Source organism: Sorex araneus, chromosome 2, assembly GCF_027595985.1.
Source record: "Sorex araneus isolate mSorAra2 chromosome 2, mSorAra2.pri, whole genome shotgun sequence".
Lineage (NCBI taxonomy): Eukaryota > Metazoa > Chordata > Mammalia > Eulipotyphla > Soricidae > Sorex > Sorex araneus.
The window spans coordinates 178065597-178079368 of record NC_073303.1 but is presented as its reverse complement, the minus strand read 5'-3'; the positions used below and the strand labels follow the sequence as shown (position 1 = coordinate 178079368).

Genomic DNA, 13772 nt, shown 5'->3' with positions numbered 1-13772 from the left:
TAATGGAGGTTGAAATCAGACCACAGTGCTGCTGTAGGCTTGCTTATCACAAGCTAAGAAATATTTTGGCCTTGTGGGTGTCAGGTGACAAAAGAAAAATGGAGGTGGGGGATATGGGTAGAGACAGGTCCAAGCGAATAAACCAGCAGGTAGAGGAAGAAATGACATTACAAATGGAAGAAAAGAAATCACTTTGTAAATGCTACACCTCAGTATTATCTTATTATGATTACTCTTAGAATGTAGCTTGACTTTTGTTTAAAAAGTGTCATTGTTTCTGTGACAAGATGGCATTATATACTGAGTTCAGCCTTAAAAGAGAAAGATTTAATTCACTGGGATCATCTGAATCCTCTGACTCAGTAAATTTTATTCAGTCCAAAGAGCTATTAAGATGTATCAATAACTTCAGGAATAGTAATTATTGGTAGTTAATGTATTTATGAACTGCGCTCATTTTCTCTGTAGCTTTTATCAAGGAATGATATATAAAATGAAATTAACATGAGCATTTCCAACCATTATTCATAGATAAAATCAGATATGTAAACATAGTTGGAATAAGTCCTGTAAATAATGGTTAGATAATTAAAAATATATATTTATTAGAGACCAGACAGTTTGGAGGTTAAAACTCTTATCTTCATACAGCTGACTCTAGTTGAATCCACAGCATCACATATATACTCAGTTATCTCTGAGCACAGAGCTTGGAGTAACCCAGTAGCTCAAAATACCACCAAGTGGCCCAAGTAAATAAGTAAAATAAAATTAAAATTATCTAATACATTTTGCTTTCCTAACTGTGTCACTTAAAAAATATACTTTAAAAGATTTAACTAGCACCAATGTTTTAAATGAAAAATACAAACACTTTTTCTTCTGAGGAACATTTCTTTGACAAATTGTGATTGCTTTATGACTGTCTTATTATTAGTTCAGAATCCATTTATAAGTTGGGGAAGTCATTCTGTGGGAGCTCACTTGTTCTGTGTCTTTTAGGGCTTGGGTTTGGTCTTTGGCACCATTAATTATTGCAAGAAATAAAGAGTTTCATATTAGTTAATAGAGGGCTTATTGTGCGCCAGGGAGCCAACTAAATGCATATATATTTAATTCTCATAACAATCCTATGAGGTCGATATTAAGATCTCTGTTTTATAGATTGGGTAAACGTAAGTAGAGCTCAATTAAGTGAATTTTCAAAGTCCTCTCCCTAGTGGGTAGTAGATTTCTAATTGTAATTCAAAATTTTTTTCTACATACAACATTTGTTTTTAATGTGTGTACTTATTAATAATGGAAGTGAGTTTTAACTTAATGCAGATAATTTTTGTAGACATCCAACCTTCTCTAAGTTAGTCTTCATACAAAAGACATATAAAAGCTGTTTGGGATTTACATACTGTTCTTCAAATTGTTGGTTATTATTTTCCATATAAATCATGGGTAGGTGATACCAAATCAATGTAGATAAATTAAATCATTCTAGACTCTAAGACTTTGATTATAATGTTCTTACATCAAGTGCTGCAATTTGCTAAAAATCTAGTTTCACAGACTAGATTATAAAATTATATTTTGTGCTATATCTATTTTTCATGTAGTACCTTCTGTAGTTTTCTTTATTTTTTAACTTAAGGGGTTGTGATCCTTACAAGTTTAAGGGAGTATATATTTATCGAAAATATTTACAGAATTTATAGAATTCAACAGTTGTTCTTTCTGTGGTTAGACCCATCTCATAGATCAAAATATCCTATTCACTAATCGATTTCAAGACATATTTTTATATTGTTTTAGACTAGGCTAGATATAATTCAAACTTATTATCAAATCCTTTTATTTGTTTTGTTTTTGAACCAGGGTTGGCCAGGAACAAGCCTTACTTGTCTGGCTCCTCAAAACATTCTTGAAACGGATTTTTCACTGAAATCCATTTCGAAAATCATTGCCATTTTTTTAAACAGCAAGAGACAGAATTAGACCTGTTCGATGTATGAAAGAGATGCACACTTGAAAACTTGCTGCTTGAGACTTGTAAGAGAGCTTTGAGTTAGTAGAAAGAAAACCCTAAGGGAAATATTTTGTGAAATTTGTAAATTATGATAGACCAGACATTTCATGGAGTAAAATATACAAGAGAAAATAGTGGAGTTTTAATCTGACCAAGGGAATCTGCTCTTTCATTTGACATTTGGTTTGCCTGAAACATGTTCATGTTCCAGTTTGGCTCAATACTGTTTGCTTTTTACTTAGGCATTCACTGGAATTAAACAATATTAGCAAATGGGAGTAACCAATTAAAGGTATCCAAGTTCTTTTACAAACTATAAGAATGGAATATGGATATTATAATTCTTCAGCACATTGACAAAGTAAAATTTTTGCATAACAGACTTTAGTTATATAGAATATCATTACTCATGGCTCCATAGTTCTAAATAATCATTTAGGCATGGGGAAATCACTTTTTAAAAAGTCATATGAAACATATCTCATGTTGCTGTTTATGTATATAGTCTTACATGACCATGAAGTGTGTACATACAATAGAAGATGCATATATGAGATGAGTATTCAAAACTTACTTTTAGTTGTTTACATAATATAGATAATTTCATGATTACATTTCTTACCCTGAATATCACTTAGAGTATTTCTTCTCACACTTGTCAGAGGAGTTTTGACATTTTAAGAGTCTACAGATGTCAAAAGTAAACTTGGCTAGAAAGAAACACAAATAATAAGGGGTCATGATGGTCAGCAGTATGGTGTGGCATAAACACAGAATCCCATAGTTTCATTCTCATATGAAAAAGTGCATTCTGAAATTCAAAGTATGTCATTCCTTACATATGTTCAACTGAAATACAAAAGACAGAATACACTCTCTCCAAGTGATTAATGTAACATTTGACAAAGACACTTATAGAATAACATTGGGTCTGTCCTTTCTTGCTTGCTGCAGGGAACTGAGTTTACCTTAAAGCAATGTCTTTTCTTTATGGACACAGGAAGACAGTTAATATTATGCTTTGTAACTTGGGAGCAGATTGACTCCAATATTTACTCTTGGGCATCTGCTTTCTCAACTCAGTTGCCCTTAGTTCCTAGCACCCCAAAAGCAGGGCCCCAACAAGGGACTGAAAGGACCCAGGGCAAGCTGTGAGCTACCCTGGCATTGAAATGAGCCAGGCTTAAGCGCCACAATACTCAACTATAAATTGAGAGCATGGTCATAGACAAATGCTGTCATGATCCAAAAGTAACGATGAGACTAGGACCCTGCTGGGCTTAGGAAGACTAACCTGGCCTGAGGACTGTGGTCTGGAATATATAGTGAATGTCTTCAGGAAGAACCAAACTTTAAGTCTGATATATCTCTTACTGTGCTCATACAGAATGACATTGCTAGAAATATTAGGAGTAGATTTACTACAACTAATTAAGTGGAATACTAGCTGAGGAAAGAATAAAGTGACACACCCTGGATGGCATCCCGCCCTTGAGTGGATCTCCTAGTAATCTGAAGTAATCTCCTTAGATGAGATTTTGCTAATCTCCTGGAGGAGTGGTCTTACCCCTCTTTTTTGTTTTGTTAATGTTCAACCCACCGTTATGTCAACCCACCTAAGTGATTGCTATATAAACTAAGACTGTAAGAGAAGACACTGAAGGGAGAAGACACAGAAGCAGAACACTGAGCAAAAGAGAATCATCGGGGCTAGAAGCAGGGGAAAGAGAAAGACTCTGGAGAGAGAGATCGGAAGAGACCAGAGGAAAGATGACAGAGACAGAAATAAAGAGACAGACAGAAGAAAGCACAGAGGCACACACAGAAGCATACCACAAAGGAGGAGCTATCCTGATCTGGTCCATACACAATGGCTCTAAAGCACTGAATGCGAGAGGCAAGAGAGAGAGAGAGAGCCTCCCCAAGAGCCTGCAAATAACACACACACACACACACACACACACACACACACACACACACACACACACACACACACACACACATCACCCCCTTCCGTGCCTGCACAGTTTTGTATATTTTACAGATACCCTTAGAATACAATGGGGGAAGCAAAACTTACCTAGAATAAATTATAGGGACCTTGGTAAATGGACACGATACATTCAGTTTTTCTCCTTATAATTATTTGTCATAATACTTTTGATACTTTTACTATTTTTCTAAATGAATAATGAATGATTTGAGTCAATAGATTAAGATAATACCATGACACAAAATGTACCATTTTCTCAAAAATGATCTTAAAGGACAGGCTGTAACATGTGTTGTATAAAGTTATAGTCTTGGCATTGTCTCTCCCCTAAAAATTTTTTACCTTCTCAAACAAATGCTTTTTCTAAGTGTTGAATTTTTTTCAGTCCATTCCAGAATTGTGTTGTTACCTTTCTACATAACAAACTAAGCTTCTTGAAAGCAGTAACCTCCTAGACATCTTTGTATTCCCAATTATTTTGATAAGTTTGGCACTTTCACAGCCACCCAACTGTCCAAAATCTTCCCTGTGGCACCTTAGTGTCTCTGTCTCTGTCTCTATCTCTATCACTGTCTCTCTGTCTCTCTCTCTCACACACACTAGCACATGCACACTCACACACACGCATGAATGCACACACACAGATACTGTCTTATTATCCAGTCAAAGTCTAAGTGTTGACTTTATTTTTTTCTCATTAGTTATTGTCTATTCCCCCTTTTTTTTTTTAACATGCCACAGATGAGCGATATCATCTGGCTATTTTGTTCTTCCCTACTGACAATTTCACTTAACATGATGCTATCCAGTTCAATCAAAGTTGAGACAAACTGCAAGATTCCACCCTATTTATAGCTGCATAGCATTCCATCCATACACACACAACTTGTATATTTGAGTTGTTTCTCTGTTTATAGCTAAGTACTTATAACAAAGGGGTAAGACAGAATATCATTAAAATTAAAGAAATACAATTTAGTGGTGCAGACATCCTCAAAAAAGGATCCTTGGGCCAAAGCCAGCTACACTCCAGCTAAAAATAAATGTTACCTGAAACTTTACAGAAAAAGTTGCTGACTGTCAAAAATTAGAGACTTATGTACTTGTCATTTTATAGACTTTCGGTTTTGAACTTTCAAATATAAATTCAAACGAGAAATGGATATATCTTTTTTTTTAATTCTATAGAAGTCTGAAGCCACATTTATATTTTCTTATCAATGTGACTTCATATTATTTCTCCATCAAGAAATAATAAGATGGGTAGAGTACTGAATGGAAACCATCTTTGAATATAATTAATAGGACGTTAATCATATACATTTCATTTATTGTCCAAATTTTTAGAATGTGTTTATGTATAAATTAAATGGTAAACCTGTAGGTAGTACTCATAGGATTTTACTATACAACTTATATGGAAAAGCCTACTATTTATTTGGCTTTGGGTATTTTCTTTTAGTGTTACTTCAGATCCTGACTTCATGCTTTCCCATTCATGGCCTGTAGACATAATTTGTCTCTATTTTTGGTCTTTAGGTTATTTTTTGCATCTTTCTAGCACTTTGGAGTCAAAGGTGAAATTGCACAGTATATGACTTCCTCAAAATTTACTTTTGAAATAGCAAATGTTTGCACTTTGAGCTTAGGATGTGATGTGATTAGTATTCAGTAGTGAGCCTCTTTCATAAGGAAAGGTAGGGAAAAATAGCTTTATTGCTTTTAATAACTGTAACTGCTTTATTTTCTGTAGATACTTATTGGTCCTAAGTGATCAGGGAAGTGGAATGGTTCACATTACCTTGTGGTTATAAGAAATAATGGTTCAGCTACATCTGGAAAATAAATTTTAGGTGGATTAAAAAATTGTAAGAGGTTTGCTCAAATGTTTTCTGCAATAAAATATCATGCCAAGGACATAATAGTTCAGAAATTCTTCTTTTGCTGTGTGGATGGATGGCCTAGTAAACAAATATGATTAAAATACTGTGACAATTCACTAGTGTGTTGTCTTGTGGAGTCTGTGGTTTCCATGCCAAGAACAAGGATGGCAAATAGCATTATAGCTCTGTAGCACAGCTAATCAGGGGACAGTGTGTGCCCATCAGTTGATCTTTTGGAGGAATTAAGGGACATTGAAAGGGAAGATTATCATGTGCAAACAATGAAGGCTTAGATATCTTGCAGACTGGCCTAAGGTCTCTTTCTACCATTCCTGCAGCGTTTACTTTTTGTATCAGGAGTTAATTAAGGTGAAACATGAGGTAATTAGCACTAATCCTCCCAGCCTCCCACTGGCCCATTTCCTCCTAGGCCATCTTGTAGACCAAAATATTTTCAGTGGAAAACACAAATGCAAATTTTTGTCAAAGTGATGCTTATGCTCTTTTAAAAGACTTTGTTACTACATCATTTAATCTGTTGATTGTTTAAAACAGGGTCTCTGCATGGAAATTAAAAGTGCCAAAATAATCATTATCTCCTTAAATTTTGATTTGAAAGGTAAAACAACACATTTATAATAAAACATGTGTGAATAGGACAGATTATGCAGTTTCTATTCACTGCACATATTACTAAAGGTAAATGAAATTGGTAGTAGCATGATTTTTTTTTTTAATTCCATTAGAAAGTTCTACCCATTCGCCCCAAGGTACAGTCCTTCTCTGTGGTCTTAGCAAATATTTTTTGAGATAAAATCACTTCAAAGATATAACAGCTTAAAGGAGCTACTTTAGCCGTATTGTCTTGTAAAAAATATAATGAAAGTATAGTGACAATTTCCTAGTTCCTTCTCTTATTTGAAGTCTATAAGAGAAGTCTAAATTTGTTAATAAGTATTCAGTTTTAAGTGTTTCCTGGTAAGCAGTAAATGGATTTGGTAGATAGTGTAAAAGAACAAAAAGAATTAAAACACGTCCTTAAAACATTTAGGTATTTTATCCTTGAAGAATGTTGGAGCATTCTGTATTTGTAATGCAGTTTCTAGGTCTACATAGTAGCAAAAAAAAAAATCTACTTTGAATTCATATGCCTCTGAGTTGAACATTTTTAGTTCCATATTAAGTTTATGAGTCTTTGAATATTTTATTTTTAATGAAAAATAAAAAGGGCAAATAACTTTGTTAAATTTCGGTAAAGGAAAGTAGGTGTTCTTTTTACACAGATCTGTGCTTCCTAATTTTCCCTTTAAAACAAAATTGGGATCCTTGCCAATAGGTATCATAATAATTTAGAACTGACTATTCCCCTATACTAACCACATAGCAAATCGCTGGTAGGTACTTATGGCATTTCTACGGAGGGCACTTGGAGGAGCAAAATCTGCTTGTGTAATTTTTTTGTTTTATCCCCAGTCCCAGGCTATAAAACCATTATAATAATGTTTCTCCCATTGCTATCAAAGTTTTAATTTCTATTTAGACAAAATGATTTTTCCTTTCTTTTTGTTAGGTGGATTTTAGGCAAAAAAAATTTGTGCTAGCAATTCAAATAGATCTATATTTTTCTAAATATTTGCTAAGGTTAAAGTCACTTCATGGACCAAAGCATAAAGATTACAGAAGAGCTATTTTACAACAGGTTGCTATTTCAAAGGTCCTGCTTGAGGCTCTAAAGCAGTTAGATATATAGCCAACTCATAAATTAATATTTAATAGTCAATTTCAGTATCTCAAAATATATGATTTTTTAATGAAAAAAAAAAGAAATAGTACTATTCTACAGTCTAGGAGGAGAAAGAAAATTCAGAGTAAGTTGTACTTATTTTGTGATTTGATATTTGTTTCATAAAATGGAAGTTGAACTGATGTGTCTACAAAATTGGAAAGAGCATTTGCACCGTGGCCTTTAAGAATATATCAGATGAGATTTTCTATTGATCCCAGTGGCAAGGATGAGTGCCCTGAGAGAATAAATGAGCCTCCTTTATGAGGCTCCCTGTCATCAAGGATTTAGCTGTTTCATTTGCAGATTCCTGTAAATGCTCACCAGATTCATGACCAGTAATTTTCACTGGAGAAGGACTGGACAATGTGTAAGGAAATGACTCTATGTCATTAATGGATCAAGTAGCATTAAAATATTCTGGCAGCTCAGTGGACTCTGATGAAGCTATGGAACCCAGTTCCAAGGAAAAGACCAATGTAATTATGTAACATGTATACACACTATCTCTTGTTTACACACAAATTATGGCCAGATAGTTTTCAGTATAAAAATGAATATAGAAGTCTAGAGTTGGTCTCTTTCAGAACAGCACAATAAAAATACATGTAAATCAGAAACTACTCCTTATGTAATTAAATTTTTATCTGCTAATCTTCACTTCCTTAATTGGGTTATCTTCTAAGTGATCACTAAATTGCAAGCAATAACTCATTTGCATGCCCTGTTTAGAAATGGTAGCTGCCTGATGATTTTAAGTATAATTATCTGCTAGTATGTCAAGATTGGTTTTGAATAAGCATCAAATGCAAAAATCTTCAAAAATCATTGAGACATGACAGATAAATGGATTAATATATCTGTCTGTTGCATCTGTTTCTCAAAATCAGAGATTTTATGGATATGCTAATATTTAAATTACCCTAAATATAGAGCTTCTAAATTTCCTATTAGTCTTACAATTTAATTTAGAAGTGTATTAGAAAACTCCACAGCTCATTTTCTTAGGCAATATTGGTTTTTGTGTAGACTGAATCACAACGATGACTATATTACATATAATAAAGTCTTAAGTAATTTGTAGGGTTTTTTCTGAGCACAGAATGGGTACAGAAATGGTTTTCCTGAACTTCTGTTACCAGTTCATCATTGTATTCCCAGAATAGAAGTACTCTTAAGACATTTTACACTCTTATCCAAGGTACCCTGAGCCTTGTTTGTGGGGGTGCAAAATAACGAATATTTTATTAAGGCTAATTCAGGAATGTGTAATGAAGTAAAAATACCTACAGTCTTAGAGCAAGTCCATTCATTTATATGTGTATTTCAGAATGTCTATATATGTCATGTAAAATAGCACAAGTGTGCATATTTAAGCCTTCTGGCATTATGTTTATATTTTTGTTTAATTTTAGTTATTACTGCTTGCTTTTTTAGCCAACTCTGGTAGTTAGCAAGGTCTACTCATGGCTTGCTGCTCAATGGTGACTTGGCGGTATTCTATGGTAAATGCCATGCTGGGGATCAAACTCAGAGCCCCAGCATGCAAAGAAGATTCTCCAGTCCCCTGAACCATCTTCCTAGACCCATAATGATATATTAGTTTTTGGTTTGGGGGCCACACCCAGCAATACTTGGGGCTTCCTTCTGGATCTGTGCTCAGAGATCACTGTGGCAACCATAACAATGCTAGGGACTGAATCCAGGTCTAACATGTGGAAGGTCTTATCCACTATAATATATCCTCCACTCCTTAATCACTGTCACTGTATCACTGTCATCCCATTGCTCATCGATTTGCTTGAGCGAGCACTAATAACATCTCCATTGTGAGACTTGTTACTGTTTTTGGCATATAAAATACACCACAGGTAGCTTGCCAGGCTCTGCCTTGTAGGGGGGATACTCTCGGTAGCTTGCCGGGCTCTCCAAGAGGGATGGAGGAATCAAATCCGGGTCGGCTTTGTGCAAGGCTAACGCCCTACCTGTTGTGTTATTGCTCCACCCCAACCCTTAATAGTATTTAAAAATCAAGAGATAGATGCCAATATAAATAGGATCAGGTCAAAAGAGAACTAACTGAAAAGTTATAGTATATCTCATTTTGAGTCATAAAAATGGAAAGAGGCATTCATTAATGCATTGATACAGCAAGTCTTTCAAAATAGTTTATTAGCAGGAAAAATTAAAGTCCTTAACCCATTGTCCATTTGAAAGTATTGACTTAAAATGAAAAATTAATGTAAACCTGTATTATTTTTATTATTTTTGGTGTACAATTCATATTATATGCCTCAGCTTTATCTGGAAAAAAACACAATAAATTCATAAGATTGGTGGCTTATGGAGTTGACCACTTGGTAAAGCCATGGGCCAAACCTTGGTGCAAGTCATTGAGCAGTACCATTAAAAAATGTTTTCTGGAGCTGGAGTGATAGCACAGCGGGTAGGGCGTTTGCCTTGCACACGGTAAACCCGAGTTCAATTCCCAGCATCCCATATGGTCCCCTGAGCACCGCCAGGAATAATTCCTGAATGCGGAGCCAGGAATAACCCCTGTGCATCGCCAGGTGTGACCCAAAAAGCAAAAAATAAAAATAAAAATAAAAATAAAAATAAAAATAAATGTTTTCTATGGAATGGGGAAGTGACTTCAGTGTTAGGGTACCTAGTTTACATAGGCAGAATTCTGGATTCTTTCCACCCCTGTCACCGTAGGACCAGTGTGTTCCTGGGTGTGTTCCTGGCAGCTCCCTATCCCTCCTGCTCTCTGATACATTCTTTCTCCTTAAAAAATACTAATATATCAGCCAACCTCTCGAGAGTCCCAGGTCTCAAGTCCCAGGGCTCGAACCTTCACATGCACTTCAAGAACACTCGGGAAACGGCTCAGGCATCAAGGGCATGCATATCAGAAAGGCCACTAAGTACTTGAAGGATGTCACTCCACAGAAGCAGTGTGTGCCCTTCCGGCGTTACAACAGTAGCTTGGGAGATGTGTCCAAGCCAAGCAGTGGGGCTGGACACAGGGTCGTTGGCTCAAAAGGAGAACTTACAGAGCTCATGGGCGAATTAATTAATTAATTATGAGCTCTCCTTGCCTCATTGAGATGATTCTTACTGAAAAAGAGCAGATTGTTCCTAAACCTGAAGAGAAAGTTGCACTGAAGAAAAAGATATCACAGAAGAAACTGAAGAAGCAGAAACTATGGCCCAGGAATAAGCTCAGCATAAAATAAAAATCTAAGTAAACTGAAAAGAAGAGAAAGAAAAGAAAAGAAAAGAAAAAAATTAATATATCATGGAAATATTTTTTAATGTATTCTATATTTTTCTGTCCCAGTATTCAAGTTTGAGTGTTTAAATCATGTTTTTCTTCTATGCTACTTTAATGATGTGGATTTGGACAGGTAGTTGGGGGGGGGGCAGGAAACTGGGGACATAGGTGGTGGGAAAAGTATAATGGTGAAGGGACAGATGTTGGAACATTATATGACTGAAATACAATCATGGACAACTTTGTAACTTTGTGTCTCACTGTGATTCAATTTTGTAAAAAAAGGATATGGATGTAAGGTGACTGTTAGGAAAAACAATCTAAATCCACATTAATAAGTTGTTGAGTCCTCACCTCATAGGAATCTTTCTGATTTAGAAGTGAAGAGTTATGAACTCTCAGAGAAGCCTCACTACTTCCATTTCAGACCATTCTAAATGGATTTTCCAGGTTGTACATCTGTGATCATTTGATGAAAATGAGCCCAGCAATCTGAAGGCAGTCATGTGTTCTTTTCTCTGCATACTGACAAAAGAAGGAAGTGGCCAGGCAAAATTCTACCTGCCAAAGAGTGTCCAAAGGGCTCTTTGGAGCTTTGAAAGTTGGAAAACTAAGCACAAATCCAAAGGCAAATAGGACAGAGATGCTGAGTTTTAAGTCAGGGTACTTGATGTTGTGATTATGATATACATGTGATGAATACACACAGCATAAAATATTTGCTTTATGCTTGGATATTTGTTAGAAGGATGTCCTCTTCAGAGCCTTTTTTCCTCAAATATATATATATATATGACTATAGACAAAAATTCTAATTTGAGCTCAATTATCCTTGACCAAGTCTTCCTGTCTGTAGTTTCCCAGGTCAGTAACTGGACTCAGTGGATTTTCAAAACAGAAGTGTTTGTTCCTGGAACACCCAAGCCTTGGGCAGTCTTTGAGTGGCCAAACCAAGATTAGTTAAAGATCTGAAAGTCTTTCAAAAGCTTTAAAGCCCCATCCTGCCAGGACTTATCCCAGAAATGCTTCATTAATCCACTTCCTGAGGACTTAGGGCTCCCTTGGAGGCCAAGCCCCACACTTTTACTCCAACTGTTGTTCCTCTCTGCCCCGGGGCGATGGGTTAGTGAAGAGTGTTCTTTTCCCTCCCTAGCTAATACTTCGTGACTTTGGGATGATGATCCAGTGTAGTCAGTTCTTTAAACCTTAGTCCTTTATGGAGGAGATAGCTTGTCCTTGAGCCCAGTCTTCTAGGCACTGGGGACTTAGAAAGGGACAAAAAGACACCCAAATACTCTCATGGGATTTCTTTTCTAGAAATTACAGGCACACCATACAAGAACAATAATGTGAATGTTGTTCAGGTAACTCAGTTATATAACAGAAAAAGGATGACCCAAAGATAAAAGCATAAAAGCGTGTAGTTTGGGGGGAGAGGACTGTTCATGATTTTAGATAAATGGATATATATATATATATATATGGAGATATATGACTGGAATGATAGCACAGCGGGTAGTGCATTTGCCTTGCATGCAGCCGATCCGGGTTCAGTTCATCTGTCCCTCTTGGAGAGCCCAGCAAGCTACCGAGAGTATCCCACCAGCACGGCAGAGCCTGGCAAGCTACCTGTGGCATATTCAATATGCAAAAAACAGTAATAACAAGTCTCACAACGGAGACATTACTGGTGCCCACTCAAGCAAATCCATAAATCCATGAGCAACGGGATGGCAGTGCTACAGTGATATATATATATCACTGTATATATATATATATATGTATGTATATATATATATATATATATATATATAGCACTGGTGTTATAATTTCCCCCTCTCCAAACCCACACAAAGAGTTCAGCCAGTAATGTAATGCACGAGCAGAGTTTATGAAGACAGCTAGCTGGAGTCAAGCTTCTAGGCATGCAGGCCCAAGCAAGACCCCAAACGAGGGAAAAGCTGCTGATTTTATAGTCAGTGCTTACATCATAGCCTGACTTATGAATTTTAACAAAATAAATAAGTGAAAATGCAAGTTTCATGATTCAGAAGAAAACATACTCACATGGTACAAACAAGCAGTTACAGATGGGTCACTAAGACATGCTTCACACCACTCTGGCGGTTGATTGTCCTGCCCGTGGCTTCTATAGATAGTGGCTAGCGGTTATAAAACTATTTGCCAAGGCCAAGTTTCCAGCTCAGTTGTCCTTCCCTCACAGATGGCAGGGGAGCGGGGACAGGTGCGGGGAGGATAAGCGAGGTTTTAAGAAAAACAAAAATATTTAAATAAAACAAAATGTGAAGCAGGAACCAGGCATGATGGAGTTGCTCCTGCTCTGCTCTGTGTCCAACATTTTATATATAAATATATCAGTATATTTATGTATTTTATTATATATTTTATATTTTTTTAAAAAATATATGTATTTATGGGCTGGAGCGATAGCACAGCGGTAGGGAGTTCTCCTTTCACGCGACCAACCATTGTTCTATTCCTCCACCCCTCTCGGAGAGCCCGGCAAACTACTGAGAGTATCGAGCCTGCACGGCAGAGCCTGGCAAGCTACCCATGCATATTGGATATGCCAAACACAGTAACAATAAGTCTCTCAATGAGAGACGTTGCTGGTGCCCACTCGAACAAATCGATGAACAACGGGATGACAGTGACAGTAACAGTGATATATATTTATATATTTATATATATTTATATGTGTGTATATATGTGTATATATACATATATATATATATATATACTTTATGTGTGAGATAGTAGAGAAAAAATGTTCTATAAAAGAAGAACCAGTGTAAAGG

General features: G+C 36.0%; 1 protein-coding gene and 1 pseudogene across 5 annotated transcripts in view; both read left to right on the top strand.

Annotated features, from left to right (window-relative positions):
- ROBO2 (roundabout guidance receptor 2) overlaps nt 1-13772 on the top strand; it is a 630168-nt gene that overhangs the window by 351694 nt on the left and 264702 nt on the right. The gene's annotated exons all lie outside the window — the stretch shown is intronic.
- Nucleotides 10423-10915, top strand: LOC129402189 (60S ribosomal protein L17-like; annotated as a pseudogene).